The 21,958-nt window shown below is 43.8% G+C and overlaps 1 protein-coding gene across 4 annotated transcripts in view; it reads left to right on the top strand.

Moving 5' to 3' along the window:
* The window catches only part of ADAMTS12 (ADAM metallopeptidase with thrombospondin type 1 motif 12), a 248,924-nt gene that overhangs the window by 72,312 nt on the left and 154,654 nt on the right, over positions 1-21,958 (top strand). The window lies entirely within an intron of this gene.

The raw sequence follows: 21,958 nt of genomic DNA, 5'->3' as shown, positions 1-21,958 counted from the left end.
GGTGAGGCAGGCTAGGCTGAGAAACGGTGGTCGTTTCCAAATGACCTGTTTATTGAACATTCATCCTGCTTTGTTTGCAGGGAGGTTAGACATTGTTGGCTATTTATTGAGCATTAATTCTGCTTTGTTTGTGGGGAGGTTCAATTATGTTGAAAAAAGCCTGTGCCTTCTGAATTTGCCAGTATGTGATTAAATCCCATTCAAACAAAACAATACTCTGGAAGCAACCAGTGACTTGTCCAGTATTACCTAGAACCAGGGTGGCTAAATGTAAGAAGATGATAGGACTCTTGGACCTTTAGTAGCTGTGTTGGAGAAGGAAATTCAGTAGATGATTAAAGGTGCAGGAGCCCTGTCCTCTTTTACATTTATTTCCAGGGAGTGTATGCTATTTTTTCCACACATCCCCTGTGTAAGTCAGTGGAGAGATCTCCAAAAAGCCATGTAGGGATCAGAGAAAATCACTCCTCCCTCCATCAACAACTCCTGGAATAACGGGGTTCTTGTTTGGAGGTGAATTTTTCCCATATCAGTCTTAGCTGGGGATCCATGCTTTTTTTTTTACCATACCCCCAGTTATTCCTATTGTACCTACCCCAAAACAGTAAAGACTGCCCTTGTGGGAGGACATCTGCATCTTTTATGCCTGAATTTGACAGACTTGCCCTCAGAAGGAGTGACCATGCCTGTGAATTGCAACCAATTCTGGCAGAAAATGAAAAAGTTATAGACTTTTCCTTAGTTTTTAAAAACTCAAACTCTAAAGGTGCTCCATATAAAGATCCCTGGATGCCTACAATTTGGCAGGCTTTATCTGTTCTGGAGGGGCTGCTCTGCTTGCAAATTTTATTCACTTCTGTGAGAAGGAAAAATGTTATAGCCATTTGGAGATCCCCATTATAGTGATTGGGGAAGCAGCTTTGTTTTTTGACAGATCTAATGTGGTCCTGATCAAAGAGTTGTATGCGAAAAGCACAGAGTGGCTCCAAAAGAGATCAACTAAAGATTCAGATACAAGTCAAATCTTGTGGCTATGCACACCCCTAATATTACCCCCCAAAATGAATTCTGGTATATCTGTTCATATTAGCTGGATCAATCTTGTCCCAGTGGATGAGTGAGCAAAAGTGACTTTCATAAAAAGAAAATATAATTTATTCGCTCACAAAGCCAAGGACAATTTCTAGTGCATATAAAATTCTTTCTCCCACCCGCTATAGAAATACAGAATTTCTAGATTCTGTTTAGATGGTCTCTCCTCCTCACCCAATTTCCCTTATTTAGAATATGATTAGGACAAAACAAGAAGGCAAATTCCTCATCATGAGTCTTTCAGAAATAGACAAAGGAGCCATTTATCTCACCATATGCAAACTACCTAAATCTTTTTACACAAGATGCAACCTTGAAAGGATAAAAATATATAAATTAGGGTCATTTCTAAAGCAGTGTGTGTGTGTAAATGTGCTCTAAAATACAATCCTTTGTTGCAATTCAAGCTTTCTTGAGAAACTGGAAATGTAAGTGGATAAGAATTAAGTGTAATCAGATTTACTGTGTAGCTTGAGACACAATGCAGTTAAGCTGATGTATTATTATATGGTATGGGTGATATCCTGAGAGCCAGTGTGGTGTAGTGGTTAAGGTGTTGGACTACGACCTGGGAGACCAGGATTCGAATTCCCACACAGCCATGAAGCTCACTTGGGCCAGTCACTGCCTCTCAGCCTTAGAGGGCAGCAATGGTGAACCACCTCTGAATACCATTTACCATGAAAACCCTATTCATAGGGTCACCATAAGTTGGAAATGGACTGCCTTCAAGTCGATCCCATTTCATGGGTAATATCCAACATTAGTTATACACAGAATAGACCCACTGAAATCAATGAACTGAACATTGGATATCGTTTTGGGTCTGCACCAGCTATTTTTCTTGGGAATATGGCACAGAATAGTTGGAACAGTCTAACTCCACCCATCATCTATGGTGGTATGTGTCTCTGAGTAAGGTCCTTCATTTAGCTCTAAAAGAAATGTCCCAAGACAGATATCTCAAGGAAGTTTGGATCCACTCCAGATAAAGTTAAGTACTTTTAAAAATGGAAATGGACTGCCTTAAAGTCGATTCCGACTTATGGCGACCCTATGAATAGGGTTTTCATGGTAAGTGGTATTCAGAGGGAGTTTACCGCCTCCCTCTGAGGCTGAGAGGCAGTGACTGGCCCAAGGTCACCCAGTCAGCTTCATGGCTGTGTGGGGATTCGAACCCCAACACCTTAACCACTACACCACACTGGCTCAAGTAGTTTTAAGTCCTGTCAATTTCAATGGAAAAACAAATCCTTAATTTTCCTGTTAAAATCAACAGGACTTCAGTGCTTAAAGTTGGCTGAGTCATGTCCACTGGCCTCTTCCTACCTGTAAGACTATTTATTCACAAAAACAAAAAAACCCGGTGTCCCAGTTTACCATTTGTCCCCTACCTCATACTGTTCATTTGTGTATGTATACTGCAAATGGCAGCAGAAAGGTAGATCCATTGAATGAAACCTAAGTTTTCCTGGGAATGTTCTGTACTCTACCCTAGGTGGGTCTGACATTAGCTTTGGCCTCTGTGGTTATGCTGTAGGTCAGCATCAGTCCTGTTTATCTCCAGATGTTTACTGTACTGGCCCTACCCATTGCTCTTTTATCATAGCAGCTATTTTCTTCTTTTTGATTGCTTGATGGCGAAGGATGAAAACACTCCTAGAGGAATAGCAATATTGCTGTGTACACTTCAGTTGGACACCTAACTCAGGCCTAATTTCTGACTTCCCCAGTATGTGCAGCTCAGCACGAGGCCTTTTCAGGGTTTGTGCACAGAAAAATCAACCCAGCAACCAAGAAAAAAATTCCAATTAGTTTCCACTTGCTTAGTTAGTCCTTTATATAACAGCCAGTTAACAAGTTTGCATTTGATTGTCCAACAGGCAGGAAAATCTAAAGGCCAGGAGCAAGACTAGAAGGACAAACTCTCAAGGCGGAGTCAACAAACACACCCTAAAGTATTTATTTTCTCTCTGCCCTTCTTTAAACTTGTAGTGTGGACAAGTTTGTTTTTCAGGTGGAATCTAAAACTGAGATACCTGTTGCAGCATCAAAGCCAAGCTCAGGAGCTCACGGTCTTTATACCAAAGTAGTTCAGTTCATGAAGAATCAGAACACAGGGATAGATCACAGGTGACAGGGGACTATAGCTTTGGCAAAGTCAAGCTTTTCAGTTTCTGGTGTTTCCTAGGGATCTCTCAAAAAAGGGTGAGATAATTCAACAGATCAAACTTCATTCATGTAAATTAACATTCTCTCTGAATGGAGGAAGAGTGACAGGGAAGGTCACTGACTTCTTCTGGCCTTCTCCACCAGTGAGGGGGGATTGTCTGGCACTATTCACCTCTACCCCCCTAAATGCTCCACCTAGAAATGTGACTGCCCCACCTAAAAAGGAAGGCTGGCTACAGGGCTGGGGGCACTGCTAGTCTTGCCATATACAGCATGTGCGTTTTGATTTGTGTGCTGCTTCCAGCAAAGCTAACATTCTGCTGAACCTGGAGACTGCTTCTAAAATCCTCTGTGACATTAAGATAATCTGTCTTGCCTAGGGTGACAAAAAAAAAGCTGGAGAAGGAACAGCAGACTTATATTTCCAAAGTGAGGAGGAAATGGATGCTAACATTCTGTGGATGACAATGATTTTTTGAAGATTTTAATAAAAGTGCAGATTTTATTAAGATCTGAACAGAACAAGAGTTCATGCAAAGCAGAAAAATGCTTTTGTTAAAATGAGCCATTTTAAAAGCCTTCATGTAGAGCTATAGCTCTTATAGAAATAACTTCACTGGCCTGAATAGCATGGAATTTATCAGCAACCACAGGAGCTGATTGGAAAGCTGTTCTGTTATTCTGTTGAGGCACTTGTATACAACTTGCAACCTTGCCTGACTTGTCAAATGCTTAATGACCATTGTAGCTTGCCATAATTGACATTTCTCCTTGTCTCAGACAATTTTATTGGCCTTGCCATCCCTTATGATTTCCTCCTGAAACACAAATAGCTAGAAGGGTGCTTTGTCAACATTCATTTCTAAGCGGGATTGATTTCTGTATTGGCTACGGAAAATAATTTTCCTCCTTCAAAGTGCCTGTGTTTTATGTTATAAAGCTGTCATTGGGATCGGAATCAAGAGTTTCATTTCTGAGCACAAGTGCTCACTCAACTCAGGGCTGGCACAAGACATTTTGATGCACTCACTACATTCACATATATAGAAGCCGACTGGACTGCAAGTCTAATCTTGCTTTAATGCTGGCATGGAGAGAGTGTACTCTGTTGCACATAAGGACATAGGGCCAGTTTAAGAGGTGCAAGGCAGTATGCATGGCACACACAGCTCTGCTCTCCAACATTCACCTCTGCTTCTTCACTGTGCCACCTGGTGCCTGATCACTCAAACAAATGCTGCAATGCAGCAGCAGCAGCATGTGTTGCAATGAGCAGAGTGCTGGGTGCACATGCCTGATGCCTGCTACAGGACATGGCCTGGGCTAGCAGTCCCTCTGACCCTTTGCTTGGCCAGAGATCTTTCCCAACAATGCTGTCTGTGACACATTGGTGGAAAGTGACTAGACAAGACAAGGCAAGACAAGACATCCAGCCAACTCAGGCCAGCATCATTGCGTCTGGGGCATTGGCTCAGCAAGAGGGGAACAATTGGGGGGGGGGACTTAGGAGAGATGAATGTGGAATTGGCCACCCCCAACATGGGAACTGACTGCAAGGGCTATTAAATAGGATACTGTTTTTACTGCTTTGTATTTTGTGTTTTTTGAATCACTTTGTTTTAATTGGTTTTAATTTTATAGTTAGTTGAAATAGATTTTAATTAATGTCTGTATGCTTTATTTATGTTTTTAATTGTATTTGTTTTACTTTGTCTAAGCTGCCTTGAGTCCTAGTGGGAAAAGGGAGGGATATAAATGAATAAAACAACAATCACAAATAATCCACTTCCTGGGGCAGCTGCTCCACTCTGTCTAATGATAGGGCCGGCCCTGGCAAATCTCTAGACATAGAAAGGTAACAGCTATTGCCACTTGTGTGCCAGTGTTTGCCCTCTGCCTCTGCAAAAGCATCATTTTTCTCAACACATGAGAGAACAGGCACTTATGCAAATACTCTTATAATTACATCACATTATGACTTCACTAGTGTTCTTGAAAACCAATTAATAAACAAGTCTGCATAAACAGAGACATACAGAATTTTATGAGCCTTCTATGAATCTGGTGCTCATTATGTACAGACTTCTAATTGAAAGCAAGTGCACGAGAAACTGGTTCTTTATATTTATTTATTTATTAAATTTATATCCCTGCTCTTCCTCCCAGTAGGAGCACAGGGTGGCAAACAAAACCACTAAAACCACTCTAAAACATCATAAAAACAGACTTTAAAATATAAGCATATAAATATAAAACAAAGCATCTTAAAAATATCTTTTTAAAAAAGCTTTAAAAACATCTTAAAAAGCAATTCCAACACACATGCAGACTGGGATAAGGTCGCTACCTAAAGGCTTGTTGAAAGAGGAAAGTCCTGTCTGCTGAAAAGATAACAGAGATGGCCCCTGTCTAATATTTAAGGGGAGGGAATTCCAAAGGGGAGGCACCATTACACTAAAGTTGTGCAGAACAGACCTCCTGATAACGATGGTAGCTGCAGGAGGCCCTCACCTGCAGAGTGTACATAAGCGGTAAGATGATCTTTCTAGTATCCTGGTCTCAAGCTGTCTAGGCCTTTGTACAATACCAGAACCTTGATCTAGGAGTACCCCTAGACTATGAACCTGTTCTTTCAGAGCGAGTATGACCCTGTCCAAAGCAGGCAACTGACCATTATCTGAACTCAGGAACCACCAGCCCACAGCACCTCTGTCTTGCTAGGATTCAGACGCAGTTTATTGGCCCTCATCCAGCCCACCACTGAGTCAAAGTACTGGTCCAGGGCTTGCACGGCTGCTCTCGATTTAGATGTTACAAAGAAACAGAGCTGGGTATCATCAGTGTACCGCTAACATCTTGCTCCAAATCTCCTGATGACCGCTCCCAAGGGCTTCATATAGATGTTTATTTATTTATTACATTTGTATACCACCCTATAGCTGAAGCTCTCTGGGCGGATTACAACAATTAAAACATAAAAACATATATACAAATTTAAAAACACATATTTAAAAGCCAATTAATGTTAAACAGCATTGGGTACAAGATGGTACCCTGTCACACCCCACAGCACAACTGCCAGGGGCCTGAAAGACAATCGCCCAATGCTGTTCACTGAAAACGACCCTGGAGATAGGATCAGAACCACTGTAAAACAGTGCCTCAGCTAACCATCTCTCCAAGTCGGTTCAGAAGGATACCATGGTCAATAGTATCAAAAGCCACCAAGAAATCAAGTAAGAATAACAGGGTCGCATTCCTTCTGTCCTTCTCCCAATAAAAGTAATCCATCAGGGCAACCAAGGACAATTCAGTTCCATAATCAGGCCTGAACCCAGACTGGAATGAGTCAAGATAATCTGTTTCACCCAAGAGTGGCTTGCAATTGCTGCACCTCAACCCTCTCAATCACCTTCCTTAAAAGGGGGGTATTTGCAACTGGGTGGTAGTTGTCACAGACCAATGGGTCCAGGATGGGCTTTTTCAACAGCGGTCATATCACTGCCTCTTTCAGGGTGGCTGGAACTACTCCCTCCCACAATTATGTGTTGACCACACCCTAGATCTCCTCGGTCAACCCCCTCGGCAAGCTTTTATAAGCCAAGAAGGGCAAGGGTGGAGAGGAGTCGTAGCTGGCACCTTGTCCACATCATCAGGCCGCATCAACTGAAACTGATCCCAAGAAGTTGCAGCAGATGTTGCACTGGGGACTACACTAGATATGGATGGGACATCAAGATTGTTATGGAGGCAAGCAACTTTACCCTCAAAGTGCTTTGCAAGCAATTTACAGTGGGCCTCTGAAGGGTCAAAATCTCCATTTCTGGAGTTGATGTCAACAGTCCCCGGACAATAGGGAAAAGCTCCACTTAACAGCTACTTGAGGATGTGATGGTGGCAGAGACATGGGCCCTCTTCGCCGCCCTCACCACCACACAGTAGGCGCAATTATGTTTTACTCTTGCCCGATCAGCCTCATAACACAACTTTTGCCACTTGTGCTCTAGCCATCATCCAGCCTGTTTCATTGCCCTTAGTTCATCGATGTACCAAGATGCAAACCAGGCTCCACAGTGCTGGAGAAGGGGCCTCAGGAGCAACATTGTTAAGAGCCCGATGTGCCTCGTTGTTCCATAGTGTGACAAGGACTTCAACAGGGTCACCTGCTGTATCTTTATTTTGGTTTCCAGCATTAGCTAGCTGTACAAGGATGCTGACTGGTTGGCTCTTGTGGTGATAACAGATGACCAGGTATATGTGGCCATTATGGATTGGATGTGTGGAGAAACAGAATGTCCCCTTGTCAGGAAAAAAAACCATTCCCCCTTGTAGGGAGGCACATCTGTATTTATTCTTAGTCAGAAGACAACCAGAGCCTTCCTATCAGTATTTTGCTGGAGGGATTCAAGCACATGTTGGAAATGAAGGTTTGTGCAATTAAGTGGATTGAAACATTATGCCCCTTTTATCCTAGCACAACAAATCCACTTTTTCAAAAAGAGCTTTTTGCAATTAGGAAAGTGGCAGGGAAATGTAGTGAAAAGTGTAGGATAAATGAATGATTAACGGGAAGATGTATAAACACAAGCAAATCAGGAAGCATGCTTTTGCCATATAACCTCCCTGCAAACAAATCGGAATGAATGCTGAATAAAGACCAGACATTGTTTAAACTCTGTGTTAGCTTTGTGCAAACGAATCAGTATGAATGATCAATATACAGGTTGTCTGGAAGAGCCCCATGTGTTTATAAAATTGATCAAACCAGGGCCCATTCTGCTGGCGATGAAAGCACATCTTCCCAAGCACCATCCAACTTTCTTCAATAGGGTATCTGATGCAGTGCGTCTTCACTTCTGGGGGCAGAGTTTGCCTGATGGAAAACTGTGGATCAGGCTGTGTGTATATAATTTTCTCTGGCTGTTTTGTCTAAAAAACTCCCCTCTTATATTGTGCCTGAGCATTTGACTGTTAACAGGAGAGGATCAATCCCCCCCCCTATTGATACAGCACCTCTTTTAGAAGGACAAGTGCTTCTTCCATGGGCTCTTGGTGCCTGGCTTTTTAGACTCTTCAGTAAATTACTTTCATACCAGGCCAATTGGAGACACTTGTTTTAAACTGAGTGTGGTGTTCCGGGCATGCTTGGGTCTTGCACATTGTATTATCTTCATCAGACATCTGTAAAATCTTGCATTTTGGGAAACCAGGTAGCTCTTTTCTGAATAGCAATTATATTTCCCTGGGCTTCTGCTTTTGTGTGTTTAGAACAATATATCTTTTTTAAAAGAGGAGATGAGAATGTTCTGGAGAGGATCATTCCAGTTCCACACAATGTACAGTAAAGTTGCCACTTCTATGCTAGGTAAGCCTTTGGAACTCACAGAGCCATCCCAACCAGATTTTGAGGAAAAATGTTTATTCTGCCTCCCACCTCCATTTCCCCCCAGGGACTCTCTGGGCTTTACATGTGGGCCCTCAGCCATTTTAAAAGCCTTGTCCACAGACATGGGAGGATTGTCAGGTGGGCCTCCCAGTCTGCACCCCCTCCCTTGCTGTGGGTTCCTTTTATTGTTATGTGCCTTCAAGTCGATTGTGACTTATGGCAACCCTATGAATCAGCGACCTCCAATTGCATCTGTTGTGAACCACCCTGTTCAGATCTTGTAAGTTCAGGTCTGTGGCTTCCTTTATGGAATCAATCCATCTCTTGTTTGGCCTTCCTCTTTTTCTACTCCCTGCTGTTTTTCCCAGTATTATTGTCTTTTCTAGTGAATCATGTCTTCTCATTATGAGTCCAAAGTGTGATAACCTTAGTTTCATCATTTTAACTTCTAGTGACAGTTCTGGATTGCCTGTAATGGCTACATGGATGGAGTCTCCATGTTCAGGGGAAGTATATAATTGCATACAAGTTGGGTGGAAGCAACAGTGGGGGAGGATTGTCACCTTCATGCCTTGCTTATGGCATTCCTGGAGCTGTCTGGTTGACTGCGGTATGAAACAGGCTGCTGGATTAACTGTGTCTTTGTTCTGGCCCAGAAGGGTCCCTATCTGATGTTTAGCGCTCAACTCTTACAATCTTATGTTCTTAACCTTCTCTTTGTGGGCTTGCTTATGTGTCTCAAGAACAATTCACACAACCATTCTGCTCCTCCTCTGCCCAGGCTGCTACAAGCCTCATTCAATTGCGCCATCTGAAGCCAAGTATCTGTATACTGTTCATATTGTGAGTTCAGTTTGCAGGTAGGGTGGCCATTTAGGCATTGCCAAAAAAAGCACTCTCTCTCTCATTGTCATCCAAGTCAGGAGAAGCCATGCAGATACTGAACTTGTGCTTGGAGATGGCAATGGGCTGGATGCAGGCCAAAACCTGGGGCTGAATCCTGACAAAAAGAAGGCAGTGTGGGAGTAGGTGGCTTCTATGTCTGGGAATTAGGTATGCATTCTGTTCTGGATAGGGTCACACACTCCCCTTGAAGGAGCAGGTGCACAATCTGGGACACTGACGCATCTGGCTCAGAATTGTCTCTCAGCTCTCCAGGGTTTCAGATAGGCTTTCCCGCAGCCCTGTCTGGAGACTAAACCTGGGACCTTCTGCATGCAAGGCAGATGCTCTACAACTGGCACCTCACAGCCTGCACATGTCTTAAGATGGGCAGAGGAAGCTATTATTCATGTTCCACTGTTGGAGTCTCATTTGGTGGGACAGAGCCTTCTCCATGTGTTGGGGCTATGGGATTTTGTGGGAGCTGAGCTGTGCCTCCACCGATGGAGGAAACACAATCAGTCTCCATTGATCTCTTTCTTCAAAGGAAACCAAACTCAGATAAGTGTTGCCCCTGGAACTTCTACCGCAGAGCTATGGCCCTTCTAGTTATCATCAAATCCCCGCCTCACACCCCCCCCCCCGGTGGTCCCAAGGCTGCTCAGGCTTCCCCTTGTGCTATTTACATAACAAAAAGTATGCTTGTTAATGTCACATCTAGCATGGCCCTAGGTGTTGGGGTACAACTCACACACAACATTGTGTGCTTTAAGAAGTTTCATCTAAGGGAGGGCAGTTCCTAAAAATTTCACAGCCGGCCCCTTCTGGCAAAAGCTGTCTCCGCTGTTTGTGAAGGTAACTTCTTCTTCCTCGGTGATAATCAGGGTAGCATACTGTCAGCTTTGGGGCTGGGAGCTGGGCTGTAACTAATCAGCCGGCAGTTAGCTGGGCCGTAAATCTGCCAAGGCCAGATAACAGGAGCCAGCTGGAGAAAGGAATGCTTCTAACAACCATACCAGTAGCAGTGCCTGAAAGCATCATCAAGGAGGGGAAGCTGGGTTCAGGAAGCCAGGGGTTCAGTCCCAAAGGTCTGGAGTCTGCAAACTACGTTTCACGTGGAGGTCACACCCGACGTTGTAGTCAGCAGTCTGCTGCAGTCACAAACTGCCTTTTAAAACCTACTTGCTAGGCAGGTGCAGGTGCTGAGTCTCCCAACTTCTCAGAGCTGCTTGTTCTTAAAGCCCGACCTCCTCGTCTGTTGCTGCGATACTTGCTGGCATCTTCGTTCTGCAGGGGGGAGGAGAGCCCCCTGTTCATCCCCTGAATCTGCTTGAAAGGCTTCAGCGGGGACCTGGACATTCTCCAGCTGGGGAAGGGTTGGAGTTGCGTCCTCAGGGGATTCCGCTTGTTCCTTCTTCTGGGTCCGGTGCCGCTGCCTCTTTCTCCTCCAAGTCCTCTGAAGGGGCCATGACACATGCTGTAGTTCCCGCCTTGTGGCGCTGTCAGTCTGCCCATTGTGTTATTCTGGACAGGACTGGCAGCAGGCATGACTGGGCCCTTGGGCACCAGCTTGCCCCAGACCTGCAGCACTGTAGCCTAACACCCCCCAATACAGGCAGCTTGGGGATCATAAGCCTGCCAACGTGTCCCACCTACCTGTTGTATTGTGTGAATGACATGCGTGCATAGTACAAATGCCTGCCATCAATCAAGATGGTGGCAGGGGCATTACGCACAGTATTCACATTGATGGAAGAAGTAGGTGGGGCATGTGTGTGGGCTTATTGAAGCCTGCATCATATGTATTGGAGAGGGTGCCAGGGAGGTTAGGTTGCAGGACCCGATGCTGCTATGGATCATGGAATGGGAGCACCACCCTCCCACCCTAAGAAGGGGCGTTTAGTTTTATTTGGGAAAAACAATTCTATACTTCCAACATTCAGAAAAAATATCATAGTCTTGAACAGCATAAAATAAACAAAATTACATTCATAAAACAACTGCAAAATACCTCCCAAATCAATAGATGAGATTAATACATTAACATAGCTTGATCACCCCCCAGGAAAAGCTTGGGTGAACTTTTTTCTTTTTTGCATTATCAAAAAAGAAGAGATTTGTATAAAATTTGCTAGTTTGGATTCTGCCAAGCTTGTCATGTTAATATGAAACTTTTTTTCTTAGTTTATAATGTTCCGATGTTTCCAGTTTTTAACAAGAGGACAAAGTGTATAGAAATAACTTGTAAAAATACAGTATGAAGGTTACTGCGTAGTAAAGGGGATGTCCGCAATACAGTCTGCCCGGAAGTAGCAATAAAAGCTTGAGTAAGCAAATAATTAAAACGCTCATCTGTTCAACACAAATGATCACATTTCAGGCTGTAGAGATCCCAGAGGACAGTACAGTAGCTAATGAATATGTCATGAAAATTGTATACGGAGTCAACGGATGCCACTGTGAAGTGGGAACGTGTCTGCACAAATTGTACAAACAACTTTGGTGAGCCTAGGGGGGGAAAAAAGGAAGAAAAGAAATTGGCACATAACAAAGAAATAAATAGGTAGCTGCCTACACTGTAATTGAGTGTTTGTCTGCTTAATGCAGGGCAGACATACATGTTACCTTAACAAGTAGATGTTTCCAATCCCATGCCTTCAGGCATACTGCAAATACAGGGTGCAGTACTTGTTCTAAGCAAATATCTGTCAATGAGACCAGGGATGTGTGTGCTTAACCCTTCCTGTGCCTGTTGATTCTTCTCTCCTAATACCCCCCAGCTGACCATTTCCCTCCAACTGGATTTACTTCTGGTTTCAGAGCACAGGGGGAAGAAAATAACAATCTGGCAGGGCGTATGAAGGGGGAAAATCAGCCAGGAGGGAAAGACTAAGCACTCAGTAAGGTTTCTTAAACCAGTGGATTTTAAAATATTTACATTAATTGTTAGGGCACTTGAGCATTCTAGGCCCATTACACAGTTTTAAATTTGGATATTGTCATTTTTTAAAAACAACAACTGGAAACTTGGACCAAATTTTGACAGTGCACACATGTTCCCCCAGCTCTACTACTACTAGTAGTAGCACTTAGAAGGACCTTAGCAGTCACTGTAGATATTTTTAGTAGGCTGCAAAACACCATTTCCAATGGAGGTTAGACTGGAGGCAATCTACTGCTGATCAGAGTGCTGCTCCAGGTGGGTGGTTCCTGGTTTGAGGGGTCCTTGACACAAGTGCTTTCTGTGGGTCCTCTCCTACATCGCTGCCCGTTGGCAGGCTTACCCACTACCACCAGCAGAAGTTAGCAGTCTGATTAGCAGTAGGAGGCCCCTCAACAGAGATCTGGGAGCTGCCATATAAACGTCCCACGATGCTGTGTCCAATGTAGCAGACTGACACTATTTTGGGGGCATTATGGGAAATGAAACTAGTGGCTGCTAGCCACCCAGCACAAAGGGTGTGGGATTGTTTAAAGCAGGGATAGAGAAGCTATGGTCCTCCAAATGTTGTTGGACTACAGCTCCCATCAGCCCCAGCCAGCATGGCCAATGGTCAGGGATGGTGAGAGTCATAGCCCAGCAACATCTGCAGGGCCAAAGGTTCTCCATCCCTGGTTTAAAGGAAGGGCCTAAGGTATCAGGGGTAGGGTGGCTGGGTCTCCTCCTTTGCAAAGGATAGCCCTCTGTTTGAAGGAGGCCTCTATTTGAAGGGCTGTATGGTCAAAGACTGGTTTGAAGATCAAGAGCCATAAGGCAGGTGATGAGCAATAGGAGCCTTTACCCATCAAAAGTTAGCAGCTGGACAGCACACTGAGCAAGCACATAGGTCATGGTCTTCCCCACCATGGTGAGATGTATTCTATCTCTATTTAAATCACAGGAGTTATTTCTAAATTTGCATCTATGCATTTTAAAATTAGCACATTGCTCATGGTGGTATGCTACATATTTGTTTCATGCTGTTTCACTGGATCATAAGGAGGTGTGACTTGCTGAATGCCCATTTTCCTTTCTGCAGCTGGGGTTTTATCAGGCTGCTTTTGCCATGATGCAAATGTTAAATATGTGCATGCTGTGAGGATGGAGCTCATTTATCTAAGGTCCTTTCCCTGCCCCCACCCCCAGCGCAGCTCTCTCTGAAAAGAACTCCAGCTGAACTCTAGACAATTGGGCAGACAATGCCAGTTGGCATTTTCAAAGCTGTGTCATGCATTTTTATTACTTTAATGTGCTGAGTTCTTAGTAAGAATATAATTGCCCTTTTGTGTATTAATATATTTATTCAAGGGTGGAAAGAAAGGTGACTATAGCATGTAAACAGACTAGTGGAGAAGTGATTTCCCTGATGCTTTTATAGGCACAACTGTCCAACAGAGACCTGAAACAGGAGTGCCTAACAGATTCTTATAATTCATCTTAGCCCAGGAGTAATTGATAAGACTGGAAGAATTTTAATTTTTTAAAAATAAAACACAAGTTTCTAGATCTCAGTCATGCAAATAAGGGTAAAAATGTGAGTGAAATGCATGAGAAAAAACCTTTTTTAAAAAAAGGTAGCTTTGATTCAATAGGTAAAGTATCTTATAAGCAAAAGTTCATATGGTATTTTAACTGTGCTGGTGGTTCATAGTATTTGGTTCATTTTTACATCTGGCAGTAGTGTGTTAGAATTGCTTCACATGTTAAAAAGCAGGTGAATTTCTTAAAATTATGCACATTTTATTCCTACTTCATTTTCACATTAAATACATGTTTTTGGAAGTGGTGTGCAAAATTTCAGCTGGAATGGTAAATGATTCAGCAAGCAAAAGTGTAACTGAAAAATAATACAAAAAGGTAACTCAACAATACCATACCATAAAGCGAGGGTAACCACTTGGTGCCCTCCAGATTTTTAGACTCCCATGAACCCTAGACAGAATGGTCAATGGTTAAGGATGATGGGAGATAGTCCATGACATCCACAGGGCACCACATTGGCTACCTCAGCCATAAACAGTATGGGAAATAATATGTATTATATTTTTGCCAAAGGGAAACAATATCACACAGATATTCCAAAATAGGTTTGCAATGAAGTGCAATAATAATATGAGAATACAATTCAAAAGAGTGTATTCTGGATGCCCTACTTGATAATAAGAACATAAGACCACAAGAAGAGCCTGCTAGATCAGACCAATGGCCCATCTAATCCAACATCCTGTTCTCACAGTGGCCACCCAGATGCCTGCGGAAGCCCCCCAGCAGGACCTGAGTGCGACAGCACTTTCCCTTCATTTCTAGCAACTGGGTCTCAGAAGTATGCTGCCTCCAACTATGGAGGCAGAGCATAGCCATCATGGGTAGTATCCATTGAAAGATTGTTTTACCCTTTATATACCCAGTCAATCACTATGCTCTGCAGGTGAGAGCCTCCTGCAGATACCATCTTATCATCCAAGTCCAATGGCAAACACAGAAGAAGAGGAATTGGAGTGATTTTACACAGAAGTACAGGAAGAAATTGATCACACACCAAAACATGTTCTGATAATCATGAGGGACTGGAATGCAAAAGTAGGAAACAGAGAAGAACTAGGAATTGTGGGAAAATGGGGCTTAGGAGATAGAAATGAAGCAGGAGAAAGAATTATTGAATTCTGTGAAGCCGATGATTTGTTTCTTGCAAACATATTTTTTGAGCAGCCGAAAAGACAACTGTACACGTGGACATCACCAAATGGTCAAAATAGGACTCAAATTGATTATATAATTGGAAGCAGAAGATGGAGAACTTCCATATTTTCTGCAAAAACAAGACCAGGAGCAGACTGCGGTACAGATCATGAACAGGTAATATTTCAAATCAGAGCAAAGCTAAAGAAGAAGAACAAAGCAGTCATAATGCCAAAATAGAATTTAAATAACATCCCAGAAGAATATAAAGATCAAATAAGGAACAGAGGCTTTAAACTTAGTTGACAGAGAACCAGAAGAACTATGGACTGAAGTCAGAGACATTATCAGGGAAGAATGCAAAAAGACAATACTTCTATTTAAAAAGAGATAAATACCTCAATGGATGACTGATGAAACTCTTAAAATGGTTCAAGAGAGAAGGAAAGCAAAAGCAAAAGGGGACAGAAACATGGTCAGAAGCCTAAATGCAACAATACAGTGACGAGTACGTAGGGACAAGGAGAACTATTACAATAGTTACTGTATAGAAATAGAAGAGGACAACAAAAAGGGTAGAACAAGAGCCCTATTCCAAAATATTAGAGAAATTAAAGGGAAATTTAAACCATGAATAGGGATGTTGAATCAACAGAGGAACACACTGACTGACCGAGATGAAATAAAAGGAAGACGGAAGCAATACACTGAAGAACTCTGTAAAAGAGATGCCAGGACGACAGATTCATTCATGGAGGAACCGTATGATGAAGAACCAGAAATTTTAGAATGTGAGGTGAAAGCTGCTCTTAAAATACTTGGAAGAAACAAATCGCCAGGAACAGATGACATACTAATAGAGTTGCTACAAGTTAATGAGACTGAAACTGTCCAAAGTCACCGAACACTAAAGTCAGGATCATTCAGACCATAGTGTTCCCGATCTCTGTGTATGGATGTAAAAGTTGACAGTGAAAAAAGTGGACAAGAGAAAAATCAACTCATTTGAAATGTGGTGTTGGAGTAGAGCTTTGCGGATACCATGGACTGCAAACAAGACAAATAATTGGGTGTTAGAACAAATTAAACCAGAACTATCACTAGAGGTAAAATGATGAAACTGCGGTTATCACACTTTGAACACATAATGAGAATGCATGATTCACTAAAAAAAGACAATAATGCTGGGGAAAACAGAAGGGAGTAGGAAAAGAGGAAGGCCAAACAAGAGATGGACTGATTCCATAAAGGAAGCCACAGACCTGAACTTACAAGTTCTGAACAGGATGGTTTAGAACAGATGCTATTGGAGGTCGCTGATTGATAGGGTCACCATACGTCGAAATCGACTTGAAGGCACATAACCACAACAAATATTAAACAGGCACCATCTCTGTTATCTTCTCGGTGCCTACTGAAGACCTTCCTCTTTCAAAAAGCCTTTTAAGCAGAGACCAATCTGCATCTGTGTTGGAATTGCTTTTTAAGATGTTTTTAAAGCTTTAAAAAAAAGTTTTTAAAGATGTTTTGTTTTAATATGTTTTTAAAGATGTTTTGTTTTAATATATTTTAATGTCTGTTTTTAAAGATGTTTTGTTTTAATATATTTTAAAATCTGTTTTTAAGATGTTTTAGAGTGTTTTTAGTGTTTTTGTTTGCCACCCTAGGCTCCTACTGGGAGAAAGGGTGGGATATAAATGTTAATATTAATAAGAATAAGAATAATCCATTGATAGCCTTACCTTCCATGAATTTGTCTAATCCTCTTTTAAAGCCATCCAAGGGGCCTCTTGTGGGAGCAAATTCCATATTTTAACTACAAGTTGTATGAAGTACTTTCTTTTGTGTGCCCTGAATCTTCCAACATTCATCTTAATTGGATCTCCACGAGTTCCAGTGTTGTTAAGAGAGGGAGAAAAATGTTTCTCTAATATAATAAAGTTAGAACTAAGCTGAAAGTTCCTTTTTGTTCACAAAATGTCCTTCTTGTTCAAAAGTGGGGGTCAGGGAAGGGCTAACCCCCTTATTGACCTTTTCCCCTGATTACACAGTCAATGGTGATCCCACTCCTACAAAACCTAGCTGCCACATCCTAGGCATCCTTTCCCCCCCTTTTAAACTGGAGTGAAGGCAGGAAGCATCCTCCTCCCTCTGCTTTGACTTCATGACAACATCACATATTCAAGAAGCAATCTGAGTGAGGTCAGCATACCTGCCTCCACTCTTTCAGCCTTGTGGGTAAAATATTTGGCTACTGGCAACAACCAAGTATCCAGTTGCTACCACTGGTAAGTTTGTGGCACAATGTAAAGTCATGCCTCCCCTCTCCTGCAATTACCATCTGACACATGGCATGGGAAAATTAAGGGAGGATGCAAAGGATAGCATAATCCAGACATTTTGTCTACTGTTGCAGTGTATATTACCCACATATCTAAAAGGCCATCTCCTTCCATACAGGTCCTCTTGGGTGTTTAGATTGGCAGATGGGGCCCTCTTGGTAATTTCACCACCCTCTGAAGTTTGGGGGTGGTGGCCCAGGAGAGGGCATTCTCTGTAGGAGTCCCTTAGCTGTGGAATTCCCTCCCCACAGAGGTGTGTGTGGTACCTTCATTGTATAGCTTTCATCACATGCTGAAGAAGCACCTCTTTATCTTGGCCTTTTGAGATATAAAGCAGTATCCAGTGCTGGTCCTCCTCAGGGCCAAACTATTGAAATTAATGGGCATGATTAACAGCTTCATTCATTTCCTTTGGTCTGCTTTGAGGAGAACTAGGGATGGGATCCATTGGCCAATGCTGATTCAAAAGCAATCCGTCAGCTAACAGGCTGGTATTGATTCAAATTTGTTTTGTCCACTAGCTGCTGCTTGTACTGATCCGATTTTCCTCCCTCTGAAAAAAAAATGATATTAATATCAATATTTTTAAAGAAAATATAAATAAAGGAAATTTATTAATTGAAACTATCAATAAATTAAAGGAAAATTGACCACGTCAATCTAGAGGAACAAGGAATAGATACATAATATCCATCCCTTGTTCCAGGTCTGTCCAGAAACAGAAGGAAGCTGGGGGACGCAGGATTCCTACCTACCTCCAGCTGCTGATGTGTAATGCCAGGTCTGTAGTACAAAAAACATCTGCCATCCGTGATGTGATCTTGGATGAATGTGCAGACCTGGCATGTATTACGGAGACCTGGTTGGACGAAGCCTCAGCTCCACCAGGTTTCCACTATGCACAGCAGCCGAGGGTGGGAAGGCGGGGAGGGGGAGTGGCAGTTATTTATCGAGAGTCGTTGATCTTTGCCAGACCTCCCCTTCGTGGGACTAACTTTGTTGATTGTATGTACTGGAGGTTGGGCTCGAAGGGCAGTTTAGGGATCCTGCTCGTGTACCGCCCACCCCGCTGCACGGCAGACTCCCTGGCCGAGGTACTGGAGGTGATCTTGGATGTGCGAATGTTGTCCCCGGAGCTGTTAGTTCTGGGTGACTTTAACATACACGCCGAGACCACTCTCATCGGAGCCTCTCGGGATTTCCTGGAAACCATGGCTTCCTGGGAACTGCGCCTTAGTAATATTGAGCCCACCCATGTAGCCGGTCATACTCTTGACCTTATATTTGTCCCAGGGGGGGAGGGTAGTGTGCTGAAATTAGGGGTTATTTCTTCTACCCCTGTGTCATGGTCAGACCACTATCTGGTAAAGATGGATCTCTCGATGCCACACGCCCTCCGCAGGGGTAAAGATCCTATTAGAATGGTCCGCCCCAGGCGCCTGATGGATCCAGATGGTTTCCTGATGGCGCTTGGGGAATTGGAACCTGCTGAAGGTCGCCCGGTCGAAGCCCTGGTGATGGAGTGGAACGAGAGGATCGCCGGGGTGTTAGACCGAGTGGCTCCGAAACGTCCTCTCCCCCTGAACAGAACTCAAGTAGCACCATGGTACACACCATGGTTGCGTACTTTGAGACAGGAGGTGAGACGACTAGAGCGCCGGTGGCGGAAGTTGCTCTCCGAAGATGCTCGGACACAGGTTAGAGCAGCAATAGCTGCCTACCAGGTGGCGGTAAGGGCAGCAAAGAGGGAATTCTTTGCTGCCTTTATTGCATCAGCAGAGTGCTGTCCCAGGAGGTTGTTCCAGGTGGTCCAAAGCCTGGTCGGTCCAGTTGCTCAGGAACCCTTGGAACAGTCCAAGGCCTCCTGTGACAATTTGGCAAAGCACTTTGCTGATAAAATCGAGCACCTGAGGAGCTTGATTCTGTGCGCCGTGGATACAGTGAGTGAGCTAGAGTTGGCCAGTTGCAAACCGGTCAAATGGGATCGATTTCGACCTCTTCCTTCTGAGGATGTGGAGAAGGTGCTCTCATCTGTAAGGCCTACCACTTGTCTACTTGATCCTTGCCCGTTGTGGCTCCTCATGAGCTGCAAAGAGAGATTGGGCGAGGGGATCAAGGCAATGGTCAATGCATCCTTGCAAGAGGGTGTTATGCCACTAGCCCTCAAGGAGGCTATTATAAAGCCCATCTTAAAGAAGTCCTCCTTGGATCCCCAAATATTAAACAACTTTCGCCCAATTTCGAATCTACCATTCTTGGGCAAGGTCATTGAGCGAGTGGTGGCTAATCAGCTGCAGACACACTTGGATGAAACGGATTATCTAGATCCATACCAATCGGGTTTCAGGACTGGACATGGAACTGAAACAGCCTTGGTCGCTCTGGTAGATGATATGAGGAGGGCATTGGATAGGGGAGAATTCACCTTCCTTGTCCTCCTAGATCTCTCAGCGGCTTTTGATACCGTCGACCATGGTATCCTTTTAGATCGCCTGGAGAGTTTGGGATTGGGAGGCACGGTTTTACAGTGGTTCCATTCCTTTCTCTCCGATAGGCGTCAACAGGTAGCATTGGGTGATGAGGTTTCAGACCCTTGGCCTCTCAATTGTGGTGTTCCACAGGGTTCTATCCTCTCTCCCATGCTATTTAACATCTATGTAAAGCCGCTGGGAGCGATCATCAGGAGATTTGGGCTGCAGTGCCACCAATATGCGGATGACACTCAGCTCTATCTCTCATTCAAATCTTCACCGGAGAGGGCTGTGGAGACCGTATCCAAGTGCCTGGAATCCGTGAGTGGATGGATGGGCAGGAACAGGCTGAAGCTGAACCCTGACAAGACCGAGGTACTACTTGTGGGAGACAAGGGAAGGTTGGGAGATGTTGACCTGGTGTTTGGCGGGATGAGGCTGCCCCTACAGGACCAGGTCCGCAGCCTTGGGGTCATTCTTGATTCCAAGCTGTCCATGGAGGCTCAGATTTCAGCCGTGAGCCAGGCAGCTTGGTATCAATTACACCTTATACGTAGGCTACAACCCTACCTCCCTGTTCAACAGCTCCCACTCGTAATACATGCCCTGGTCACCTCTCGATTGGACTACTGTAATGTGCTCTACGTGGGGTTACCCTTGAAAACGACCCGGAAATTGCAACTTATACAGAATGCAGTGGCGCGCTTACTTACCAACAGCCGCCGCCGTGATCACATTACGCCGGTGTTATTTGATCTACACTGGCTGCCGGTTGTTTTCCGGGCCCGATCAAGGTGTTGGTATTAGCCTTTAAAACCCTGTACGGTTTCGGCCCAGTTTACCTGAAAGAGCGCCTCCACCGCCACCAATTATGCCGCCCGACCAGATCAGCCACGCAAGGCCTTCTCTCAATCCCACCAACCAAAACATCTAGGTTGGTGGGTACTAGGGAGAGGGCTTTTTCTGTGGTGGCCCCCACTCTCTGGAACTCCCTCCCGTTTGATCTCCGACATGCCCCTTCCCTGGATGTATTCCGCAAGGCCCTGAAGATGTGGCTATTTCAACAGGCCTTTGAGATCTTCGGGATGGGTTAATCTCCATGATTTTGTCATCTATTATATGCTGTATATGTAAATGTTTTTATAAATGTACTGATGACTGTCCAGTATTTTATTTATTGAGATTAATGTGACTGCATTTGATACTATTGTATTTTATCCCATTTTAATGTACGTTGCCTAGAGTGGCTATTTGCCAGATAGGCGACACACAAATTAAATATTATTATTATTATTTATTATTAATAAAATATTGATATTAATATTATAATATTTTAGAATTTTTTTTAGAAAAAACCCATTTCCCAAAATAGCCACAGAAAATCATTACATAGAAATCTGATCTGCAAAGAGAGCAAACTAATGGAAAATGGAGGTGTCAGCAGTATGCTGACGATACCCAGCTCTATTCCTCTGTAACATCTGGATCTAGAGAGGCTGTGCAAGCCGTAGACCACTGCCTGGACTCGGTGGTGGGCTGGATGAGGGCCAATAAACTGAGTCTGAATCCTAGCAAGATGGAGGTGCTGTGGGTTGGTGGTTCTCGAGTTCAGATAATTGATCAGTTGCCTGCTTTAGATGGGGTCATACTACCTCTGAAAGAGCAGTTCCATAGTCTGGGGGTGCTTCTGGATCCATCTTTGTTGCTAGAGGCCCAGGTGACCTCAGTGGCTAGGAGTGCCTTTTACCAGCTTTGGCTGGTAAGACAGCTGTGACAGTTTCTAGACCGGGATAGCCTGACCACTGTTGTCCACGCACTGGTAACCTTTAGGCTGGATTACTGTAATGCTCTCTATGTGAGGCTGCCCTTGAGGTTGGTCTGGAAGCTGCAGCTGGTGCAAAATGCGGCAGTGAGACTGCTCACTGGGGCAGGGTATCACCAACATGTCACCCCA

This window comes from Rhineura floridana, chromosome 1, assembly GCF_030035675.1.
Source record: "Rhineura floridana isolate rRhiFlo1 chromosome 1, rRhiFlo1.hap2, whole genome shotgun sequence".
Lineage (NCBI taxonomy): Eukaryota > Metazoa > Chordata > Lepidosauria > Squamata > Rhineuridae > Rhineura > Rhineura floridana.
Note: the sequence above shows the minus strand (reverse complement) of the source record. Positions and strands in the feature narration are given on the sequence as shown.